Source organism: Diadema antillarum, unplaced genomic scaffold (assembly GCF_040938485.1).
Source record: "Diadema antillarum isolate AM-2024a unplaced genomic scaffold, OU_Dant_1.0 scf00000074, whole genome shotgun sequence".
Lineage (NCBI taxonomy): Eukaryota > Metazoa > Echinodermata > Echinoidea > Diadematoida > Diadematidae > Diadema > Diadema antillarum.
Window position 1 is genome coordinate 2,544,630 of NW_027270963.1, and position 12,777 is coordinate 2,557,406.

Below are 12,777 nucleotides of genomic sequence, written 5' to 3' on the forward strand. Positions count from 1 at the left end.
AGGACCCTGAATTATTGAGTGAAATTCTCCATGGCCATATATCTATAAACGTTTCAACGGAGTCTTAGCGTTATCGCAGAGAAAACGCTCTTTTATTTATTTTGTAGTGGATAGCCAACGTTCTCCTCATCCTAATCTTAATCTTTACACTCGACTTTAATACTGGGACCTATTCTCAACAAGCTTGCTTTTAAGTAGGTTCCATCATACATTATTTCTTTAGCGTTTATTTTCAGATTCAAACTTTCATAAATTAACCACTTTGCTCTGTATGTTTGCAATATTCTATTGTGCTTCCTAGCTGGATATCAATTGATATATTTTATGTATTTTTTTCACCGAGAAATAAAAAATGTAAATTGAAATTGAGATTGAAATTGAAATTCAATTATAATCTTTTGTCTTTGTTGTTGTTGTCGGACTGTGATTGTTCAACAAAGAATCTATACACAGAAAGTTTTCACTCTCGTAGTGACATACATGTACTAGTATTAAGTTCAAGTTCATTTATTTTCATTTCCAACAAACAAAATAATTGGAAGTACAATGAAACATTCGTATAAACAGATGTCAGAAAATCAGTACCACAATGCGATCAACAGAAATAACATTGTAACACAGATACAGGTAAATTTCCAACATAGATACAAAAAATAACTCGTGTCGCTGTGGTAAATGCATACACAATATTGCTGGAAATGGAGGGGACTGCTAAAAAGCAGAGCTTGTAGAGTGCAGTCCCCTCGTATAAAAAAAAAAACACACACACACACACACACACACACACACACACACACATAGTAACAAAAACAACAAAACAACAATTTCCCTAAGCGGAAAAAAGAAAAAAAGACAGACAAATACACACATACATGCACACATACCAATGCACATTGACAGACACAAGGCGGCTCTCTTGTAAGGAAAGATAGATGAGAGGATAGAGATATAGTGAGGAAGGTAGTAAGTCCCGAAGTGGGCAAGGGGGGGGGGGGGGGGGGGCAGAGAGAGAGAGAGAAGGAAACGATGGGTCATATAACCAGGGCACTAGAGGCACAGAAGTACGGGCTCACTGATAAACAAAGTGTGTATAGTGACATTACCGAGCAACAACAGTTTTGGAAATCACAAATATACATATATATATATAGACAGAAGAAATGAGCACTCTTCATAGAAGGATAGAATCACCAAGTGTATATATATATATATATATATGTATATAAAGAATGAATCATTATGCTGCATACATTTTTAAATATTTCTTTAACTTTAAAGAAAATGTATGAAAACTTAAAGCTTCTTTGATGTTATTATCAAGAGAATTCCAGAATTTTGGTCCAGAAAAGGAGAATAAGGATTTAGCAAAAACCGTCCTAGTCAAAGGCAAATGATATTCATGGGATTGACGGGTTGGATATGCATGAACAGTTTCATTCTTTAAAAACATGGAATCAAACACCAGGGGGAGAGAATTGTTGGTGAGTTTGTACATGAATTGTCCTAATTGCAAACGATAAAGATCATAAATTTTCAGAATATTATTTTCGTGAAATAAATTATTAGTATGACTTCTCCACGATTCGTGACAAATGATACGAAGAGCTTTTTTCTGTAATAATAATATTCTTTCTGTATAAGTAGAAAAAGTGTTTCCCCATGCGAGTATCCCGTAGTTTAAATAAGGTAGTATCAAAGTAGAATATAACATAAAAAGTACATTTTTGGGAAGATAAAATTTGACTTTGTTTATAATACCTATATTCCTTGAAATAACACGACATACAGAATCAATATGCAAACCCCAGGTAAGTTTATTGTCCAGGATCAAACCTAAAAAATTGATGGAAGAGACTTCTTCTATGACCGTGTCTTCCAGAAGAACATTTCTCGGTAAATTTTCCAGCGAATTACTGAACAACATACATTTAGTTTTTTGCAAATTTATTGACAGTTTGTTCGCTCTTATCCAATAAAGTAACTTCATTAATTCACTATTTAAAGTATCAATTAATCGATCGGGATCAGAATCAGATAAAAACACATTAGTATCATCTGCAAATAATAAGAAAGAGAGGATGTTTGAAGAATTTGACATATCATTGACATAAAGAGTAAATAAAAGGGGACCTAGTAAACTTCCCTGAGGAACACCACAGTCAACATTTTGCGTAGTCGATGCGTGACCGTTGATAAATACAAATTGTTTTCGATTAGTAAGGTAACTCGTGAACCACTCCAAGGCCTTTCCCCTGATACCATAATGTGATAATTTGTGAAGCAGTATGTTGTGGTCTATGGTATCAAAGGCCTTGGAGAGGTCCAGGAAGACTCCAATAGTATGATGAAATGTATCTATCGCTTTTGAAACCCTGTCAAGGAAAGTAAGGATTGCATGAGATGTGCAATGCTTTTGCCGAAATCCGAACTGATAATCAGAAATTATTTTATGAGTGTCCAAGAACTTCAAGAGTCTGGTGTAAACAACCCTTTCTAACATTTTCGAAACGGAGGTTAGCAGGGATATTGGTCTATAATTGGAGACATCTTCCCTTTCCCCTTTTTTATGGACAGGAATTACTTTCGAGACTTTCATAGCCTCAGGGACAACACCGTTACTTATAGACAAATTAAATACATGTACAAGTGGATCAACGATATAGTCAATAATATTTTTTAAAAGGACATTATCAATGCCGTCATAACCAGAGCTTTTTTTATTTTTTAAATTCTGAACTATATCTAATAATTCATTTCTGTGCAAAGGCATGAAAAACAATGAGCTAGGATTCGGGCCTTCTAAATAATCTTGAAAATTCAGATGAGTATGTGGAATATTTTGGGCAAGATTACTTCCTATTTGTGAAAAATACTGATTAAAAATATCAACTATTGAAGAAACATCATTGTCACAGAATTTGCCCGATTTCCATCCTTATATATGGAAATAAACGGACCAAAGAAATTTTCATAACCTCTGAGAACTGTTGGCAGGCTGTAACTCGTACAAGATGAAACGGAGGAAACAATGTGCATTCAGTTAACTCAAATATTTTAATTGTCTATAACTGTGAATCTTGGTTTTACAGCAAATTATAAAAAGAGAAAAAAAACGAACATAAACTATTCCTGCTCAGTGGCTTTCTGGCTCTTAGGACTTTATTATGTTTAACTTAAATTGGACGTATTTCACCTCGAATGGCTGTCACGGGTGTACGTTGCGTGACGATGGCTTTTGAAGACGATGTACGACGATGACAATGCAGGTCGATGACGATGTCGGTCGACGACGGGGCCCCGTTACGCTGGTGCTGGGATGGACTGTCGCGTGGTCTGTCGTAGCAACTCTTCGCGATTGCCGTTCGCGTGGTCGCTCTCCCGACGGACGTCTTAGCGGTGTCTCCTCAGCATCCAGGAATGAAGTCCGGTCGACAGTCTATGCTCCCTTACTGCCTCGGAGCTGGTCGACAGTCAACGCCTTTATGAACCTGCCTCTTGCAGTGTCAGTGGGCCCTTGACCCTTCGGGAAACCCGGAAACCCTTCAAATATTAAAATATTCACATAACTTCAAGCCAGAGCACTGAAGCACATTCATATTACATTCACATCCTGACTGACGTTCAAATTACCTCATTATACAAATATATTCAGGCTCATGTAACCATAAATAACAACCATTATATCTACATCACATATTAACTGAAACCTTTATCACAATTCACTCTCAATCCGGATATCCATTACACAAACGAATTATACCAATTGAATACATAAACATTTCAGAATTAATGCACTTACCACTATCTGTGGGTATCTCTATTTAATACTGACTGGGGTGGCGGCCCCTGTCACCGTTACCGAGTGGCCATTCTCATGCAATGTGTCACGGAGACAGCACCACAGCGTGATGTCCCCTTCAAGGCCTGATGTCGTACTGCCGCTCCTTGCCACACATAGCACTACCGTGGCTCTACCGAGAGCGATCTGGAATGTCTTCCATTGACATGTTAAAAAGTTTGCACAATTTGCATGCTTAAGTACCTATTTACAAATTCCATGCAAATTGACCTCAGTGGAGGAGAGCGTCTGTCACTCCACTCGTGACAAATAACCCCCCATTTAAGATGACAGTCGCTCTGAAACAATAGCCATTTCTCTAATAAAAATCAAATGTCTGTAGCAGTTAAGTACTTTCTCACCATTACTCTTCTAAATCAAAAGCATTATACCCCTTATAACAATTCACTGCTTCATAACTTCACTTGTCGTGATACATGACAGACTACTGTTCCAAATGTCGGCTGCTGTCCATGGAGACAGTTTATATGAGTATTCTATCGAACCAACAAACTCCACAGTATACTATACAATCTGATTTACTCAGTCAATTAGATACCATATAAACTTCATCATATCTCTTTTAACACTCTTTTGCGTTATTATACCAGCCACAGTTCAATAATAAAATTACCTTTTTTGCACCGCACAATACAAAATTGACATTTTCGGCACAATTTCAACAGACTCTTCTTGTTGGCCAGTATAACATTGGAGAATATTATGATACCTGTGCTAATCGCATATTATGTGCATTAGCTGTTGCTACAAAATTAATTGTAGTGTGCAAAACCTTCTTATGCACGGTATTATACCGGGGTGTCTGATTCAGAGCAGTCCATACAGATGTATGAGTCAACTGCCTATCTTACCTCATGCTCAGCATATATAATGTGTGCAATACTATAGCTTTCCAATATACCTCCTAGCATACAATGTATATAGCAATAACAATTAATTCATTGCAAAATTACGTTGTGATTAAACTCACATATAGTAGAGATAACATGGGCTGTTTACTCCTCTACTTCTACTCAGTAGGGCATCTGCTGAGGTAATCAGCCCCAACATTCTCTGAGCCCTTGATTACCTGTACACGATACTGATATGCCTGCAGTGCAAGCGCCCAGCGCATGACTCTTGGATTTTGCATTCGCGCGTGTGTTAGATGAGCAAGCGGGTAGTGGTCAGTTTGCAGCTGGAATGCTCGGCCATACAAAAAGTACGAGAACTTTTTGACCGCCCAAGCAAGAGCTAGACACTCGCGCTCTACGATTGGGTATACGCGCTCGCGCTGCAGCAGTTTTCGAGAAGCGTAGCTGATGGGGAAGTATTTCCCCTCGCTTTCCTGCATCAGCACAGCGCCGAGTCCCACATCGGATGCATCGGTCCGTAGAACGAACTCCTTGTCGTCATCGGGTAGTCTTAGAATTGGGAAGTCGACTAGTCTGTCTCGTAGTGTACAGAATGCTTGCTCATGAGATTCGTCCCATCTTATCTTGTCAGGCTCATTCTTCTTCGTCGCGTCTGTGAGGGGAGCAGCGATCGTGGACATGTTTGGAATAAACTTCCGATAATATCCCACGAGCCCCAAGAATGCTCTCACCTCCTTCTTGGTTGTCGGTCGCGTTGTCGCCATCACCTTCTGGATCTGTTCTGGGGTAGGTTTCATCTTTCCTTGTCCTACGATGTGTCCTAGGAACTCCACGGACTTACACGCGACATGACACTTTGTCGGTCTCGCTGTAAGGTGAGCCTGTCGCAGTCGGAGGCAGACTTGTCGGATGTCATTCAGGTGCTCCTCCCATGAGGAACTGTAGATCAGAATGTCGTCGATGTAATGGACGACATGGGGCAGGCCTTCCAGCAGAGCTCTCATCATCCGAGTGAACACTGCTGGGGCATTTACTAGCCCGAATGGTAGTACCTTGAACTCGTACTGGCCGTCTGGCGTGACAAACGCGGTCTTCTTCCGGTCTTCTTCGACCACGGGTATCTGCCAATAGCCTTTGGCCAAATCGATCTTGGTGAAGAACTTTGCATTTCCTATCTCTGCCATCAGTTCTTCGATGTTTGGGATTGGTTCGTTGTCGACAACTGTCTTGGCGTTCAACTTCCTATAGTCGACGCAGAAGCGATTCTTCCCGTCCTTTTTCTTTACAAGGACCACGGGGGATGCGTATGGCGATGTCGACCTTTCGATCACTCCCATCCTCAACATGGTGTTGACCTCCTCTCTGATGGTCTCCTTCAGTGACCGGGGGACTGGGTATGGGCGAGAACGTATCGGCTCGTTCGTTTTCAGTTCGATGGCGTGCTCGATGATGTCGGTCCGTCCTGGGACATCGGTCATGACATCCGAGAACTCCAGCAAGAGGGATTTTACCTCCTTCATCTTCTCCTCGTCTAGCTCGTCACTGCACTTCACGTCATGCACGCTTTCCGACGCTTCGATGGAGGGAAATGAGAGGGGCACCGATCCGTCATCATCTACCTGGTCGTCCACGACACTGACGTAGTTCGCCTCCAGTTGTCCCTGGTTTTCGTTCTCGAGGTCGTCGACTTTCTGGTCTTCTCTCCCAATGTACCGTTTCAGGAGATTGGCGTGGTAGGTCCTTTCCTTACCGTTCACTAGCAATCGGTAATCGTCTCTGGCAATTCGCTGCACGATTTCGAATGGACCTCGCCATTGCATTTGCAGCTTATTCCTCGTCGTCGGTAACAGGAGTAGCACTTTGTCGCCGCACTCGAAGCGTCTCTCCTTCGTCTTCACGTCGAAGTGTTTCTTGTACTTCCTTGATGCTTTGGACAGCTCCTCTTTGGCGAGTTCACACGTCTGTTCGAGTCGGTTTTGGAGATCGATGACGTACTGGTACGTAGTCTTCGTTTCCTCCTCAGGGATCTCCTTAGTCCACAGCTCTTTCAGTACTGTCATGGGTCCTCTCACCACTCTGCCATACATGAGTTCGAAAGGAGAAAAGCCAAGGCTTTCGTGAGGCACCTCTCGATATGCGAAGAGAAGAGCTGGCAGGAAGCGGTCCCAATCACGAGGTCGCTCCTGGCACATTCTCCTCAGCATCTGTTTCAACGTGCCGTTGAATCTCTCGCAGGCGCCGTTCGCCATCGGGTGGTATGGTGTCGTGTGAAATTGCTTCACTCCCAGGAGTTGAGCTGCTTCTTTCATCACACCTGAAACAAATTGAGTGCCGTTATCAGAGAGTATCTCATTAGGAATACCTAACCTCGAGAATACTTCAACTAACGCCTCTGCTACCCGTTCTGCTTCGATTCGTGGTAGCGCTACCGCCTCTGGGTATCTAGTTGCAAGATCGATTATCGTCAGGATATATCGATTCCCTCTTTCAGTGATCGGTTCAAGTGGTCCGATCAAATCGACCGCCACTCTACGGAAACATGTATCAATCAAAGGGGGGATGGTCAGGGGTACTTTCCCTATCTTACCCTTTGACGTGGTGCGTTGACATGAATCGCATGATGCACAGTAACGCTTGACATCGGCTTGAATCCCTGGCCAATAGAAGTGGGCAAGAATCCGGTCAGCCGTCTTCTTTGTCTGCAAATGACCTGCTAGAGGGGAGTCGTGAGCTAGTCGGAGCACTTCACTGCGATACGGCTGGGGCACCACTAGCTGCGTGAATATCTCTCCTCTCTCGACGTAGGGAGACCTGTATTCACGGAAGAGAAGATTGTCACGACAAAAATATCTGACCTCACTTCCTTTCCCTACAGCCTTAGCCTCACCTTTCTCCGCCAACTTTCGAAGTTTCTCCAGCGTAGCATCTCGTGCCTGCTCTCTGATCATCTCCTCCCTGGTTGCAGTGATCGTCGGCTGGTCTACTGATCCTAGTCTCTTCCAAGGCCGTTCCTTCGATTTCCTCATGCCTCTTGTCTCTACTGCTGCACTTTCGTTGGTTGTAGGTAGGGGTGTTGGTAACTGCTTCACACTCTCGTCAGTGTGGGGACGATCACGACTGTCGGAGGTCGTTGTGATGCCGTTCTGCGTTGTCCCTTTCGAAGACTCTGCTTCCGCGGACTCTGCCAGTGAACCGGAGGTCGTCATCTCCTCAGCTGACGGCTTCTCCATAGCATCCTCTCCGCTCCATCCGATGTCCTCGTCACCAGGCTGCCTAGCACCACTAACATTACCTATGATTAGATCGTAGATAGGATTCGTCATACATAAAGCATGTGTTGTTCCAACAAAGTATGGTGAATCGATTTCAACTTTTGCTAATGGCACTTTTCTCACAGTACCATCTATGAGCACACAAGTTTGAATCTCACCAGTCAGCTGTGATTCCTCTATCAGTTGACGTTTCACCACTACGGTGTTGCAACCAGTGTCTCTCAGCACCTTCACTCTTTTACCATTCAACCTACCATCACATGTCGGCATGTCTGTGCCTACGTTACACCCACCACTAAGAAGGGGTAACTCGTGACCACACATCAGTTTGACAGAAGGTGTGCCACTAACATTCCCTCTCTCGTGAGCATCATGAGTAGGGCATACTCCTACCACACATGTTGCCCCCGTCTGTTTTGACTTTGGCACATACTGCCTGTTAGTAACTTTCGACTGGTCAGTTTTACGGTCTGGACACTTAGAAGCAAAATGTCCTTGCTTACCACAGACAAAGCAACCCTGGTTGTCACGTGACGTAGTGCCCCCTTTCTTTGCTTGGCTTGCTTCGTTGCCCTGGTTACGAGACTTATTATCGTCGCGTGCGCGTTTACCGGAGCCGCCATGCCCGTGTGCGTCCCGATACCGATCTGCGATATCTGCCATCTCCTTCACCGATCGTGGGTTTCTCTCACGAATGAAAACATAATCCACGATCACAACATTCGAGCAGCTGTTCACGCACCGTTAGCTCTAGTAGCCCTTCATAGGACTTACTTGTACCCGACATCTCTACCCATCTAGTAGCATATCCGGTTATGCGCGTTGCAAATTGCCCAAATGATTCGCCCATTTTCTGCCGCGCCTCTCGAAAACGTTTGCGAAAGCCTTCTTCAGTTAGCGCAAACTGCCGCAAGAGTGTATCTTTCAGACTTTCATAGTCGTCGGCTTCATTTGCCGGTAAGAGAGAATAAACTTCTAAAGCGCGCCCGGTCAAAAGGTTCCCCAATGCAGGAGCCCAGCATTCCTCTGGCCACTGACTTTGTTTTGCATATCTCTCAAAGCGCAACAGATAAGCGTCCAAATCGTCAGAGTCAGCGCGAAACGCCGGCAAGCTTGGTAGGCTACTCCTTACACTATTTGTTCCCTTCACATTGGCACTCCTATACTGAGCTATCTCTAACTCAATCCTCTTTTGCTTGGTTATTTCTTCCCTCTGTACCTGTCTTTCATCTCTTTCTAACTTTTCATCTCGTCTCTTTTCTTCGAGATACTTGTCTCTTTCAGTGCGGGCAAACTCCACTAGTTCTGCACCTTGCAGTCCACAATCTTTACCTAACTGTACGTACTTCTCTAATTCCATTGTGATATCTTATACACACAACATGAGGTTACACAAATCACGTCTCAAATTCTTGTATGAATAAACCTTGCCAAGTTCTCTCTTCCCGGACAAGCCCCCAATTGTCACAGAATTTGCCCGATTTCCATCCTTATATATGGAAATAAACGGACCAAAGAAATTTTCATAACCTCTGAGAACTGTTGGCAGGCTGTAACTCGTACAAGATGAAACGGAGGAAACAATGTGCATTCAGTTAACTCAAATATTTTAATTGTCTATAACTGTGAATCTTGGTTTTACAGCAAATTATAAAAAGAGAAAAAAACGAACATAAACTATTCCTGCTCAGTGGCTTTCTGGCTCTTAGGACTTTATTATGTTTAACTTAAATTGGACGTATTTCACCTCGAATGGCTGTCACGGGTGTACGTTGCGTGACGATGGCTTTTGAAGACGATGTACGACGATGACAATGCAGGTCGATGACGATGTCGGTCGACGACGGGGCCCCGTTACGCTGGTGCTGGGATGGACTGTCGCGTGGTCTGTCGTAGCAACTCTTCGCGATTGCCGTTCGCGTGGTCGCTCTCCCGACGGACGTCTTAGCGGTGTCTCCTCAGCATCCAGGAATGAAGTCCGGTCGACAGTCTATGCTCCCTTACTGCCTCGGAGCTGGTCGACAGTCAACGCCTTTATGAACCTGCCTCTTGCAGTGTCAGTGGGCCCTTGACCCTTCGGGAAACCCGGAAACCCTTCAAATATTAAAATATTCACATAACTTCAAGCCAGAGCACTGAAGCACATTCATATTACATTCACATCCTGACTGACGTTCAAATTACCTCATTATACAAATATATTCAGGCTCATGTAACCATAAATAACAACCATTATATCTACATCACATATTAACTGAAACCTTTATCACAATTCACTCTCAATCCGGATATCCATTACACAAACGAATTATACCAATTGAATACATAAACATTTCAGAATTAATGCACTTACCACTATCTGTGGGTATCTCTATTTAATACTGACTGGGGTGGCGGCCCCTGTCACCGTTACCGAGTGGCCATTCTCATGCAATGTGTCACGGAGACAGCACCACAGCGTGATGTCCCCTTCAAGGCCTGATGTCGTACTGCCGCTCCTTGCCACACATAGCACTACCGTGGCTCTACCGAGAGCGATCTGGAATGTCTTCCATTGACATGTTAAAAAGTTTGCACAATTTGCATGCTTAAGTACCTATTTACAAATTCCATGCAAATTGACCTCAGTGGAGGAGAGCGTCTGTCACTCCACTCGTGACAATCATCAACAAATAAATCACCATATTTGATTGATGTAATACGCGGTTTGTCCTTATTTTTGTTGATAGCCATATTGATAACTTTCCAAGTATTTTGAATATCATGTTTAAACAAACTTATCTGATTAGTAAAATATTTCCGTTTCTCATAACGTAATATTTGTGTGAGGACGTTTTTATATGAAGTGTATCTATCATGAGATTGCTGGGTACGTTTAATTTTGTTAGCATAATACAAATTATTCTTTCGATTGATTGATCGCAGTAAAGACTTATATATCCATGGAAGTCTAGGGGATCTCTTATAATTTCTAGATTTCTTTTTAACAACAGGAACATTCTTATCCATAAGCGATATTAAAGTACTCATGAACGAATTATAAGCCTCATTTGTATCTTCGGTATTATATACAGAAGACCAATCCACATTACCGAGGTCGTTTTGCAATCTCTCTATATTTCCAGGTGTAACTTTCCGGAAAGTTGACACCGGGTCATTCATGGTAATGTCTTTCTGAAGGGGTATGTGAGTGAAAATAGGGTAATGGTCTGATAAATCTGAAAGAACAATACCAGAGACCGGTAAGGGGTTAATGTTACAAAATATATTATCAATAAGAGTTGCCGAGTGATTGGTTACTCGAGTTGGTTTGGTTATAAGGGGTAAAAAAGATGTGGACATCATGATATCAAGAAAAGATTGAGCAGTATTCATTGCTTGGAACTTAGATAAATCTATATTGAAATCTCCCATAATATAACAGTCTTTATTATGAAATACTGAATTATGGAATAAAATTTGCAAATAATCCAAAAAGTCTTGGGTGTTAGAATTAGGAGGTCTATACATCATGAATACAAGTATGTTTTTGGCATGGGCGACCTTGATTTCAACACATTATGACTCGATGACTCCGTTCATGCACATTAAATCTTTGTGCATAACATAATCAAGGTTTTGTTTGATGTATAAACCGACACCTCCGCCCATTCTATCGCGTCTACTATTTTCTATGAAATCATAGCCTGGAAGAGAATATGCGGAAGCAGAATCCTGAGTAATCCATGTTTCACTAAGACCTATTATAGAAAAAGATATATCATGAGTATTGTCCAGAAAACAACAAAAATTATCAAAATTCTTATTCAAACTCCTAATGTTCAAATGCAATAATGAGAAACAATCAGTAAGTCCGGTTAAGGATTTGAACTGATTCATAGTATAATACTTTGAACTTACATATTGTTCATGATTATCCTCATTAAATTCTACATCTGTTTCAAAAAAATCGAAGTCATAAACAGCAGGATACTCATCATTGGATTCATTAATTGTATATGACACAGGGTCTTGATGAAACATATCAAAAAATTCGTCGTCATTTAGTAAACTGAAAGCGAAGTTTTCAATTCGCATCATCTAAAATATATAAGATGAATGACAAGACCGAACTCGAGTTTCAGCGAGAACCATGCAGAGTGCGTTCGAGGGCACGAGGCGATGACCCAAAGAACAGAAGAGAAGGGATAACGGAAGAATGCGAGCATCGCTGCGGAAAGAATGAAGTCGGAATGGTAGAAGGGGGAGAGGGTAGTAGGAGAAGAATACAAGGTGAAAGGGTTACAAGAGAGCATATTACCGACAATAAACAAGGACAGCACAAAGACAAGAAAATAATACAGCCTATTATACATAATTCTATAGCTCTTATTCATGAGTAGTGAACAACATGCAAGAAAGAGAGCCCTTCCCACCCCATCAAAGTTTGCCGAACCCAAACTATAAATTTCAATGAAAATCAAATTATTTGTCAACTCTGAATCAAAACCAGAATTTTCCTAACAAAGGAGAAGGAACGAAGATTAAACCAATCCTCGAAAAAATAAACAAACACAGAAAATACATCATCTTAACATTTCATTTCAACCAAATTATCCATATAATTTATCATTATACCTATAGTTCATCACAGAATCAGATTGACGCTATCCACCAGGTGGAGAGCCTGAAATTAGAATCGAAGCTAAATGACACCTCATGACCCACCCATTTTTACTTAAATACATAAAAAACTCTGTGTATACTTATGTCATTACTTATTTTTCTTAAACCGACAACATCACGCCACCAA

The 12,777-nt window shown here is 41.9% G+C and overlaps 1 pseudogene; it reads right to left on the bottom strand.

Annotated features, from left to right (window-relative positions):
• Positions 1-4,868: 4,868 nt before the first annotated feature.
• Positions 4,869-9,345, bottom strand: LOC139717355 (uncharacterized; annotated as a pseudogene).
• Between the last annotated feature and the right edge of the window lie 3,432 nt (positions 9,346-12,777).